This window comes from Patagioenas fasciata, chromosome 3 (genome assembly GCF_037038585.1).
Source record: "Patagioenas fasciata isolate bPatFas1 chromosome 3, bPatFas1.hap1, whole genome shotgun sequence".
Lineage (NCBI taxonomy): Eukaryota > Metazoa > Chordata > Aves > Columbiformes > Columbidae > Patagioenas > Patagioenas fasciata.
The window spans coordinates 70998129-71011528 of NC_092522.1; the positions used below are offsets into that span (position 1 = coordinate 70998129).

Consider the following 13400-nt stretch of genomic DNA (forward strand, 5'->3'; position numbering starts at 1 on the left):
CCAGCTTTAAGGTGATATTTTATCACTTGAAATTAGGGCTGTGGATTAGTGGGGCTTGTTTCTGTATCTGCAATATCCCCCGAGCCTCAGAGCACACCTAGAAGTGAACTGTAAACAGAAGCAACAGCATTTAAAGAAAATGAAAATCTGGAGCGGTTCTCCAGTACCATGGCAGATTGCTTATTTTACACTATCCCCTGAAAAAATGAGACAAAGGGAACAAATGGCCAACATCACACATGGCATGGGCCAAGTATCATGTGAGTCCTCTGTTAGCCTCTCCACCACGTTGTCATCACTGAGAAGTTACACCAGAAGCAACAGAACAAATGCCGGAGCAGCAGCATGTACCGTGTGTTGCATGCTTTACACAGCTTCCCTTACATGTAGGTCTGGAGAGTTTTCCCTATGGATTGCCAACAAGCTGGTTTTTATCCTTTAGCTCATCACTGAAGTTGTTATGGTAGGACGTCATAAGAATTCAGGTTGTTTGATTTCTTTGTAGTGGAAAGTGAGCTATGCTGTCAAAATGTATTATTCTGTACAGGTTCCCCCACAGAGATATTTTCATGAGCTGCAAACCCAACTGCAGACTTTGGGAATTAGTTCCCTGAAGCCTAAATGCTTCAGCCAGGACTGAGCTCTCTGTGTGCATGGTGCAAAACCCATCATCTCTGACTGAAGGGGATGATGGTCTTAATTTGAGTCAAAGTAATCAGTGGGTCAGATATTAAAAAGGGTGATATCCAGGAGATAACCATGTATTGTTATGAATGCTGTTACTTCAGATTATTTTTTTCATGAATCTCAGGCACATCAACAGTCACTGAAGCATTCTGGGTTCTTAGAGCTCTTAAAATTACTTGTACACACAAAATACAAACAAATCCATTCTGTTTCCTAGTGGTTTCATACTCGAGGCAGTGAATATGCCTGATTTGCTCAAGCTCTTACACAGGTCTTCTTAGTATTTCTGACAGTCTCCTATGTAGAAAGCTCTCCATATCTATGAAAACTATCTTCTAACATCTGTATGGGTGAGAGACGGCTAAAGGAAAAAAAAGAAAAAGAGACCAGCCCCAAGACTTTTCTTAAAAGATCAAGAATTGATTTGGAGATCACACTGCAGCCAGCATAGATGGTGTCTGCTAACAGCTTAAGTTCCTGTTGGGAGCCCAGAAGCTGCATTACAACAGAACCAAATCATTAATTTTGTCATTTATTATAAATCTGCCTCATAGTGCTGCTGGGAAGATTTTACACCTGGGAAGGATGAAATATTCACCACTGGACACAAAGAACACACTGTACCACAAACAGTGGCATTCAGCTAATATCAGCATTTCATCTCTGTTGTATTGGATCACTCTTTACTTTGGTTTCTTGGCTCCCATACAGAGGGCTAATTTGCTCCCCTGACCTATGCCTTGCATAACCCTATTGACTTCAATGACATTACATGAGGTTTAACTCAGCAAAAATTAGGCCAAGAAATGTTGTTCATAAATGACCCTTGGATGTGAACTCCAGCTTAAGAGTTTATCTGTTCTCTTTTTACAGACCATTAGATCCGAGATAGCTGAATAGTTGCATGTCTAGTAGATCACACTAGTAAAGCTTTTCTTGCGATACAGTTCAATACTTTAATTCTTGCTAAAACATTCCAAGTTTGCATGTTATTAACTAAAATTCTCTCACAGCAAGCAAACTGTTTCACGAACTATGCTTACAGCTGATCTTTTAATTGTATTCAGTCACATCATTTAAATGTCTAGGGAACTCCTTTGATATATAAGTAAATCCTACAGCATTTCATCAGATGAGCTTGCTGATTAAAAGAGTGCCTTAAAGCTAGAAATTGTTCTGTTCTAAATACAAATGGAAATTTCTTTCCCATGAGATAATCAGAATTCATAAAATAAACCTCCCCTTCTCCCACATTTATCCAACTCTTTCCTTGGTACACATAATAATTTTGTTTTAATTTGAACATCACATTTGTTTTTTTAGTTTTTATCTCTTTTTTAACCAAGCAATTTATTAGTTCTGCTCCAGTGACAGGCATTCAAGATTTATCTTCTAATTGCATCAGCAGTAGAGGGCATTCACTGAGAGCTGAGGTTCAGCATAGAAAGTATTAGTGTTCATTTTGAGGATGCTAATGGCCTTAGCCCATGGTGACTACAGAGACCTTTGGGCTAGAGACGAGGAACATGTTTCCTCTTTGGTGGACTCAGACTTCCTGTAGGAAGGGTACAGCTCATCTATGCACATAGCAGAGATTTCTTGAGGACGAGTCAGTTAAAATTGTTAATGAGTTTCCACATGGATGAACGGCTTCCACAAAATTTACCATCTTTGTTACAGTGCAAGATGTGTTTCTTTGACCATGTTTCTCTAAGAAAAACACATTGCAATGTACTTAAGTAGAGAAAAAAAAAATCCAAACAAAATACTCCACAGTTCACACTTCTCCTCCTGGAGAAGAAAGTGAGAGGAGAAAAATAAACAACAAAGCAAAACCAAATGATAGAGGTTAGTCACACCACTTAATATAATCCTGGGAAGCCCTCAAATGCAGCAGTGCTGAGTGCAGTATGAGACTTACATAGAGTCTTCGTGATTCAGTATCTCAGGAAGATTTTTGTCTTATGTGAAAAGGAAGGGAATGAGTCCTCAGAGGTAAAGAAGAGAAGGAGCTGGACCATGTCAGAAAATCAATTTAAAACTAGGAAATCAAGCTTGAAAATTCTTGTTGCTTTGCTTACTTTTTTTTTTTCACCTTAATGTTTGTTAACCAAGTTTTCTTTTACAAACCATGTAGCAATAAAAAGGAATAGGTGCAACAAACAGAAGATTGGATCTGAATCCCAGACCCATCCAGATTAGGTGTCAACATCTGTCCTGTTCACATTTTAATGTTGTAGTATGAGCCTCCAGAGGAGAAGGAACCATTAACAACACTCCTGCTCATTTATATATATAGTGATTAGTGCATGCATGCTTTTATGAACCTCATTTTCTGCAGCTTGAAAAAATCTGCTTTTTACAGTTTTTCCTGATAAGTCCATATGAGAGTATAAATGAACTCTTTCTAAAAGTGACTCATTGTCCATCTCTGCACCAGCTCCCTGGGTGTTACTTTGATGGCACCTGGTGATCATTTTTACATATAATGATCTCAAACACTTTTCATTCTTGATAAAACCATAATTCCTTCTGCCAAGTAAAAAATGAACACAAAAAAAGTTTAAAATAAATCAGCAATATAACAGCACTACTGAAGGTTTGGCAATGAGATTAATTACGGAATCAAGTTAATACGTCTTATCGCTTTATTATAGCCACACAAGGCAAACAAAAAAGTTGACAGGACATTCCCTACCCAAGTCAGTGGTATCCTGTGATACTGCTAGAGATTCTTAGCAGATCCTGAGTTTTCTGTGAGTGTCCTTTCAGACTTGCTCAAAATGTGAAGTGCTGTGATCAAACTTAATCACAATCAGTATTGATCGAAATCCTGTCTTACTATTTTTTCTCACTTCTCTAATGGAGATTAATGTTTTCTTACACTACAAATAGCACCAGGTTTGTGAAAAAGACTATTATATGAAAACCCATAATTCCTGGTCAAGGCCACCACCTTTCCCTCTTTTAAAGCAATATCTATATAGATAATGATTAGGAGTAATCTTTATTAAGCTGGACACCTGAAACAAAAGAATGACAGGAAGAAAGAAACAGAAAATAAAAGTGGGTAAGATCCTAGCAGGGTAAGATGATGAGGAGAATGCTCAAGATGAAGATGAATGAGTTAAGGGTTATGGAAATAGTATATGGTCTTCGCTTCACTGAATGAACATGTTTGTTTTATGCTATAACTGGTCTTTGTCAGGAGAAATGGACTTAGAAACTGACAAACCCATTGTGTTTTCCTATGAAAAGATGGTACAATATCTTCTGAAACAGCTGAGGCTTGTGTATTTGTTTTTCATTATTAAGTTTTTGCAGGATTCTACAAACACTGTGGTTTTAAGACCTTAGCAAAAAAGTGCTAATTCAAACAATAATAATGCAGAATTACAAGGAGGTTAATTTTGGCCCTGGAAACTTTATATTGCAAAGTTGTGATGTTACACATCTACCTATCTGATATATGTAAGATATGGATATGATATAGAGATATGTATATACAGGATGAGCAACTGAAGAACTGGAGAATTACTATCTAGAAAGCTTCCAGTGTGTTGATTCTGAGAAAAATCACACTCCTAATTTAGCAGAAAAGGTGAGACATAGACCTTTCTCTCATTATCTGTAGAATTGTCAGTGTCATGTGGGTTATAAAGCTGCCCCCTGCAAAAATCTTTTCAAGCATGATTTCACTGCCTGCAGCAGTGCCACATGGGCAAGGTAATATCATTGCTAGAGTTTAATATAAAACTCAAACTATGTTCCACAGAAACTGCTCTGTTGAGGTGCACTTTTATTTGTGCCTACATTTAACATTATGAGAACTCTGTCATTCCTCCAAGTTTAACTATCTTTCATCATAAAAGGAGCATTGAAAAACTATTGATATCAGGCCAGATTCCTGACGGGGAATGCAGATTGTATGGCCTTACAGTAATTCTTTCACAGAATTAACTGCCTCTGTGCTGGAAAGAACAATTCATTAGTATGGTCAGGTAGCTCTATTCTGTGAAATAAAATAATTGCTAAAAAAAGACAACATCAAATTACCGTGTCCACAATAGTATCTAATGGGCAATCACGAAATTTAAAACCATACCAAACCAAAACCATACTTTCCGAGCCTATGTAATCGTCAAATTCTTTTTCTTTCCATTCTTAAGCTGAAAATTGCCCCAGAGGCTTTATTTATTTTTTTTTTCCAGCAGGCACAGTAAAAACATGAATCATAGATACAGATAAATGTAGACACATTGGAAAACAGAAGTGTGATAAAAATTGCATTTATTTCAACCAGTGCATCATAACCTTTTTTATATCAACTGTTCAGAAACCGCTTAGCATAAAGTCTTTCTTATTTCTCAGTGGACTATTCAATATTTTGGAGATTTTATTTCTGAAAAAGCACTTAAAGATCACCATGAAGACCAGATAGAATGTTTTCCTTTGGTATGCTGCCGGGCACTAGAGAGTCTTGTTCAGGGCAGCTGTTCCCTTAGTGTCTTCCCTGGCAAGCTTTTTCACCTGATGAGTTGAAGAGACCACGGGGCACTGGAAATCACAGCACTGTGGTTTGTCAGATAAGAGCTGTGCAAACCTTTAACAAAGGTAGAAAGCCAGAGATACTTACCTGTTTTGAAGCTGTATTACAGACACTCAGCTTGACCCAAATTTCCTGAAAGTTTAGTGAGACTTTTCTGCAAATCTGACCTAAAACTTTCTACAAATCTTCCCTCTTCCTAGGTATTTCAGTGTGACTGATGCTTTTGATAACCACATGATATTTGGCACTTTTCCATTACTTAATCTCACAGCTAAAGAGTAGGATGTCCGTTTTCCTCTCCAGACATCAAAGAAAACTCAAAATATAGGGGCTACCAGCTGTATGACATGGAACCAGAGATCTCTTATTGATAACCTCTGTGCAAACTGAACTGTGTAGCATCTTGTCGATTCAGGATTGGTGCTGAACTTTGCATCCCTGCCCCCACAGGTGAAATGCCCCAGCTGAGACTCTGCTGGATTCCCTCAGGAAGGTGATGCAGGCATGTCTCAAAGGGCAGAAGGGAGGCCACAGCAGGTTGACCTGTGTTGATCCCAGATCACAGGTCAGAGCAACAATAGGGCTGGGAAGCCAGGGGGAAATTCTCCAGCAGCTGCATTCATCAGGGACTGGGTGCAGCTCAAGTGCACATCTCTCAGTGCAGGCTGAAGGCATTAATGTAAAAAAAAAACAACCTTGTTACAATAAAAACTAGCGAAGTTCTAATTTTTGCTTTTGCCTTTTTGTCGAATTGTCTTTGCTTTACATTTTCTCACTTGATTAATGTTAAAGGATATATTTGGTTGCATACTTTTGTTAATTCCATCAAACCGAGGCTATGGGAAGTCCTCAAAGTGGAGAAGTCTATTGCTCTGTTTCCTCTCATGGTGTAGTTCTGAAAGCCAACTTGTCATTGTTAGAACAGAACTCTGGTTGTACAGGGGTCAACAGTGTGCAGTGACTGCTGTTCACACCAAAGGGATTTAGCCATTAGAACCATGTAGATTGGGAAAAATCACCCCATTTATTTTTAAAAGAAAACCAGCTGCCTCTATCCAGTCAGCAACAGCAAAAAACAAAACAAAGAACGAAGCTGAAACAATGACAACGACGACAAAAAGGCTTTAATCTATGTATCATTCTGGTCATTTTGTTAATAGTAGGAATGGATTATTAAAGCAAAAGTGCATATAGGTCTGTATGTGGGCTTTGCTCTGAAGGTTTTATAGCAAGAAAACTTTTACGGAAAAAACTTTGGACCTTTATTCCCTCTTCTGGGAATGCTTTGCGGAGGTTTAATCATCTGGCTCTGGCATCTGACTGCCTTTGGCAGTAGTAGCTTTTCTTATCATTATGTCTGACTCTGTGCCACCTTTTGCAGACAGCCATAGGATTAGGATAAGAAAAACTGGTTCTTTATGCTGCAGACCTCACAAAGCCACAGATTGCTCACAGCCCACCAAATGAATACCTAGCATTTTAAATTGAACTGCATCTAATGAAACCGTTGATTATCAATGCTACTCACTCTTTTGAGGGACAGTAGGAAAAAATATGTGTATTTGAAGTTTGTGCAGATTGTATAGAGGGAAATATTTTGATGCTACAAGAAAACTCTGAATGCCTGATAAACAAACACATACGAGTGCTTCTGTTCAGTGAAAACCCATCCTGCCATGTTGAGGCACCCATATGGCAAGTGAACCTCGATGATGTGAGTGTGAACACCAGGACCTCAGATCTGGGAAACAGAAGCATTCAGTGGAGAGTGAGTAGAGGATGAGAAAGGCAGTAATATGTTGTTGTGTCTGCCAGTTTCTCAGGATTGTGGTCAACCATGAAAACTATAGAGTAAAAGTTCAGAAAGGAAGCACAGGTAATTTTCCATTCTCCAACACTACTTGATAGTTTAAGTTAGAGAAATGCTGTCACATAAATGGCAAGAGCCAAAACATTTCATCAGAGGTGAGACTTTCCAGTAATAACTAACTCTTTCCCTGTGATGCTGTTTATTTTCCCTGTGATGAACTGCTGTTTATTTGAAGGCTCTGATGGTGGTCGCAGGATCAGGAAGTTTCACGGTACATGACAGCTTAGGCACTACACTGGCTTCATGGTGATGATCATGGTGTAACAGCCCAATAATGTTCTGATTGAAACGTTCCTATGATGGCTGGTGATGGTTATGTTGACAAGGCAGTTTGATGTACGGTATGCAAAGTGTACGGCCTAGCTGAAGCAGCTTTTCAGCAACCTGAACTGTCAAGTTAATTACTTTAACTTATGAAAAATAAAACCAAATAAGACATTCATAGGAAAACCTCTAGGGGGCGTGATCTAGATGAATAGGGCCTGAAGTGATAAAACCTAAACCTTGATTGATTATTAAAATACATTAATACTAATTTACAAGCACAGTGGGAATTGTGGACTAAACAGCAGAGGATTAGACAGACTCTTTGACAATGTCATCAGTAACAGAGCTGCCAAGAAGGTGACTAAGGCAGGGGGAGGTTTTCCTGTGCTCTGTGAATGTCTGTGCCTGTGCACAAGATGGGAAGGTGGGATATCTGATAGAATAGCCTCTCTCTCTGTAATGCATGTAAGGAAGGTGAGGAAGAATGGACTTAACCAAATAGCTCCCTCAAGCCTCATGCTCTGGAGTAAGGAAAGAGAGGTATCCCAGTGAAAATACAAAGCAGACTGCATGGGGTGCTCCACATCATTGCATCTCCCTAGAACCTGTACATCTAGCAAATGCATTGCTTAGTACAAACATTTTGCTCTAGATGCACAATATAATAACATCAAGTGTCAGGGGGGTTTCAAGGTCAATAAAACCTCTTCCTGTGGCATCTAATGTTTAAAGCAACTGAACTCAGTTCATGTTTCAATGCTATTTTTCCTCTCAGCACTAGCCTATTGCAGGCTTTTTCCACCCTTGTAATCTATAATAAAAGATAGGTTTCAGTGCTACCTTTTCCATTCAGCAAAATCAGCTAAGCAGGCTTTGAAAAGCAAATGCCAAAGTGCTTTGTGAGACCTTTCCTGCAAAAGGAGAACCACTGGAGAGTTTAAAGGAATATCACAGCATGCAGCCTAGGCTGGTATGAAGAGCCATGTTCTCTAGAGCCTCCAAGCAGAAGGACAGTTTGAATTCCATGGCCAAAGGCACTTTCGCCCTTACAGCCCTTCTCCTGAAGGGCAGGGAATCACTTCTGTGTTTATTCAGCATGAAAATAGTCAGCTCTTTTGCCTGAATTGTAATAGCTTGATGGCAAAGGTCCCAGTCACTGCCTGGAGTGGCAGAAGACATATGAATAAATTCTACACTATGTGTGACCAAAAAAACCTGATCCTTTTAGCTGAAGATTCCAATAACATCATATCACATGAGGCATTTCGGGGGGATGACGAATTATGAAGAGAGAACATTCTCGGAAAGGCCGTGTCCTCAGAGTCAGTACCTCATTGCAGAGAGTTAAGTGGATGAGTTATATCTGACAGTTTATGAACCTTGTTAATGTAATGCAGTACCTGGGAGCATGCCAGCCACAGTGATCAAGGAAGTCTAAATTAGACCTCTGCCATCGACAGACATCAGATGCCCATTTAAAACTAAATGTTTCATCTGAACCGGGCACATCTCTCATCCTCTAAAGCAGTGATCATCAGCTTGAAGCTCTGAAGCTCTGCATGGATCTCAGTAGCCAGCATACATCTCTTACCTAGGTCTCAGTAAGAGGCTATTTAACATGCTGATGCAGAAGCTCCTCTGGTAGGAAGAGCACAAGCATCAGCAGTACTTTGACATGTTAGTCTTCATGAAAAATGTGAGGTTTGTGGGCTGCAGTTCTGTCTCCTGTTCCAGGCACAGGTCACTCAGGGCAACTGATCCTGTGGCAAATTGGGATGCCTTGGTCCCTGCAAGACAGGTGAGGGGAAGCTTCTGCACCATCAGAGAAGGACAATCTCCATCTAGCCTCCACACTGGTAATGGACTGCATGAAGTTAGAGAAAAGGCCACAGACCTTTTCCTTCTGCTCTGGAAGCAGTGCACACAGTACCAACCATGCTGATACAGCAGCTGTTTTCCTTCTTTGTCCCTGAAAATTCTCTGCCTTTCTTCTTGCCTCCAGAAGCTCCCGCTTCTGTGACGCAGAACAGTGCTCCCTATGACGACCTTCAAAACAGTGCAACCATTTCCCCCTCTCCCTCCTTACAAAATTTGTAAAATGGAGATAATAGTATCTGTTTCACCAAGGCACTGTAAGTTTCCAGTCACCATTATGACTTATTGTTTGAGATTTTGGATAGAAAGCATGAACAGTGTTACAGTTATGTATTCTCTTCTACATTGTTACTAATCCATTATATTAGAGTACTCTGCAAAGAATAACAGCAATGTGTCAATGCTTTGTTTTTAATATTGTTTATATTTAATTTTTGTAGGTTTTTTTTGTTGTTGTTGTTGTTTTTTTTTTTTTTTTTTTTTTTAATTCTTAAGCTCAGCTCTGTCAGACAGTCTTTGTTTGACAGAGATTTTGAGTTATTGATTCGAACAGATGCACCAAGTCTTTGAAAGATGAATGATAGTGTTATATCCCACTGAGCGTCAGAGAAGAAATGATTCTTAGATGTTTGGTTCCCCTACATCACCAGCTGAGTGCCAAAATTGAGAAGTATGATCTTATTTCATGTGGTTCCATTGCCTTCGCAGAATAAAGGGAAGGAAGGTTTATTTAATTGGCGAGACATGAGATAATGCAATACAACACTGTGTAACAGGTCCAAATTGCACAGCCATCTTTGAAGACAGACAAGATGTGCAGCTGCATAACAACACTAAACATAGTGTAAAGCCAAATCACGCCATGTTTAATGAGGAACATTTTCCCTGGTTTCTTATATATCCACCATAAGTGGGCAAAGGTCTATCGATATCTTCAAAAATTAATCAAAATGGTATAAGGGTTTTAGGGAAAATATGCATAGTGATTGAGATAGACCTCTCAGAAGAAGGAACAAAAAATGTCTTGTTGCAGGACAGTTCTAATCATGTTTCCAAATCAATAGCTTTCATCTGGAATTTTGTCTGTGATTTAGCCCCTTTTCAAATATCCAGATACATGATGTTAGTCAGCAGCAAAGTTGTACCTACTAGGAAGCATCAGGAGAATGTTCCAAAAGAAGATGAAGACGATCAATTGCAATATAATGCACTGGAGAACTGATTGGAGAAAAATGACCCAGTATCTTCAGGCATGAAGCCTGTTGTTAAAGGGGAAAGAAGTGTTTCCAGCAAAGATGGAAAAAGAGATCAGGAGCTTGAGTGTACACAGGCATGCCGAGTTGCCCTTCATTTTTCACTGGTGCCCTAATGGTAGAGTACATAATCTAATGTGAATAACAAAATACTGGAAATTAGGAGACATGTCCATGTTGTCTAACAACTCTCTGTTATATCTCCTTTAATCATGGACACCTTAAACCATCTATTCATACAATAAGAGACACTACAGTTTGGACCCAGGTCTAGATATGTATTCTGGTAGAGCATGAAGACATTCTGCTTCATCAAAATCCATTGGTAAAGAGGTTAAGTCAGTTATTTGGAATGACTGTATGATTATCAGGTCAATAGCTATTAGGGAATTGCAACATTGCTGAGCTAGGATATTTGTTCCTGAAAAGTAGACAAAACCAGGTATCTTCACTAATCAGTTAGTATCAGCACCCTCATATTTCCTTGTGCCATTGTGTATGTCACAACTGGAGCACCCAAACTTTACCTTAATCATCTGAAATGTACATATTCAGCAAATATAATTCTTAAGTACCTTTGCATTGCTAGATAAACGTTGAAATAGGTCTCTGTTAGAAGGCGTGAAGACAGAATCTGAAAAAATGTTGGTGATTCTGTGTGGAAAAGCTTTGCTCTGAGCTAGTGGGCAGCTCTTAGCAGCTACTTTGGACTTCTGCCTTCCACAGTGACACACGTAGGAAGTCGAGGAAGGGAGCCAGAAGGCCTGCGTGGTTGAATAGGGTTGAATAGGGATCTGTTGGGTATGCTCAAGCAGAAGAGGCGAGTTTACAGGTCATGGAAGCAGGGGCTGGCCACTTGGGAGGAATATAAGGCTGCTGTTAGAGGTTAATGGAGGAGTTTGCTTTAGTCGATGAGGACTGGGTTAGGGAACAATTAAATAGTCTGGACGTCCATAAATCCATGGGTCCAGATGGGATGCATCCGCGGGTGCTGAGGGAGCTGGCTGAAGTCATTGCTAGACCGCTATCCATCATTTTTGCCAAGTCTTGGGAAACGGGAGAGGTGCCCGAGGATTGGAGGAAAGCAAATGTCACTCCAGTCTTTAAAAAGGGCAAGAAGGAGGACCCGGGTAATTATAGACGGGTCAGCCTCACCTCTGTCCCTGGGAAAGTAATGGAAGAGCTTATCCTTGGTGTCATCTCAAGGCACATCAGGGATAAGAGGGTCATTAGGGGCAGTCAGCATGGCTTTACCAAGGGTAAGTCATGCTTGACCAACCTCATAGCCTTTTATGAGAATGTAACAAGGTGGATGGATGATGGCAGGGCGGTGGATGTGGTCTACCTTGACTTCAGTAAAGCCTTTGACACAGTCCCTCACAGCATCCTCACAGCTAAGTTGAGGAGGTGTGGTCTAGACAATAGAGTAGTGAGGTGGGTTGCAAACTGGCTTAAAGAGAGAAGCCAGAGAGTGGTGGTCAATGGTGCGGAGTCCAGTTGGAGGCCAGTATCTAGTGGAGTGCCTCAGGGGTCAGTACTGGGGCCAATATTATTCAATATATTCATTAATGATTTAGACGAGGGAATTGAGTGTACCATCAGCAAGTTTGCTGATGACACTAAGCTGGGAGGAGTGGCTGACACGCCAGAAGGCTGTGCTGCCATCCAGCAGGACCTGGACAGGCTGGAGAGTTGGGCGGGGGATAACCTGATGGAATTTAACAAGGGAAAGTGTAGCATCCTGCATCTGGGCAGGAACAACCGCAGGTTCCAGTATAGGTTGGGGAATGACCTATTAGAGAGCAGTGTAGGGGAAAGGGACCTGGGGTCCTGGTGGACAACAGGATGACCATGAGCCAGCACTGTGCCCTTGTGGCCAGGAAGGCTAATGGCATCCTTGGGTGTATTACAAGGGGAGTGGTCAGTAGATCGAGAGAGGTCCTCCTTCCCCTCTACTCTGCCCTGGTGAGACCCCATCTGGAATATTGTATCCAGTTCTGGGCCCCTCAGTTCAAGAAGGACAGGGAACTGCTGGAGAGGGTCCAGCGTAGGGCAACAAAGATGATTAAGGGAGTGGAGCACCTCCCTTATGAAGAAAGGCTGAGGGAGCTGGGGGTCTTTAGTTTGGAGAAGAGGAGACTGAGGGGTGACCTTATTAATGTTTATAAATATATAAAGGGTGAGTGCCACGAGGATGGAGTCAGGCTCTTCTCAGTGGCAAACAATGATAGGACAAGGGGCAATGGGATCAAGCTGGAACACAAGAGGTTCCACTTAAATTTGAGAAAAAACTTCTTCTCAGTGAGGGTAACAGAGCACTGGAACAGGCTACCCAGGAAGGTTGTGGAGTCTCCTTCCCTGGAGACATTCAAAGCCCGCCTGGACACATTCCTGTGCGACCTCACCTAGGCGTTCCTGCTCCAGCAGGGGGATTGGACTAGATGATCTTTTGAGGTCCCTTCCAATCCCAAACATACTGTGATACTGTGATACTGTGAAGTTGCCAGATATGATAATTGAAGCAAAAATATGTATGTCCTGCTGTTACGAATCACTGTGAAAAGCGATTACTCCTATAGGCCATGTATTTGGAAGAAACTAGCAATTCATTTTATCAAATTCTGCTCTGCTATTTAGACAAAAAGTTTAGCAAGTTCTCCCACATTTATACCTACATAAGAGAAAAAAATTGTGCAGAGAGGGCAAGTATTTTATATAAAGTAAACCTGACACAGGAAAGCCACTTAAAAATTGACCAAGGAACTTAGGACCTCACTGATGACCTTTATATGCAGAAGTGTGTGAATGAATTTGGAAAGCAGGATTTGAGAGCTTTTGACAAAATTTTATCTTTTATAAACATCTATAAGTTTAGCCATCTATTTTATCCTATTTGATA

The 13400-nt window shown here is 40.5% G+C and overlaps 1 protein-coding gene across 3 annotated transcripts in view; it reads right to left on the minus strand.

Moving 5' to 3' along the window:
• NKAIN2 (sodium/potassium transporting ATPase interacting 2) overlaps positions 1–13400 on the minus strand; it is a 548040-nt gene that overhangs the window by 27159 nt on the left and 507481 nt on the right. The gene's annotated exons all lie outside the window — the stretch shown is intronic.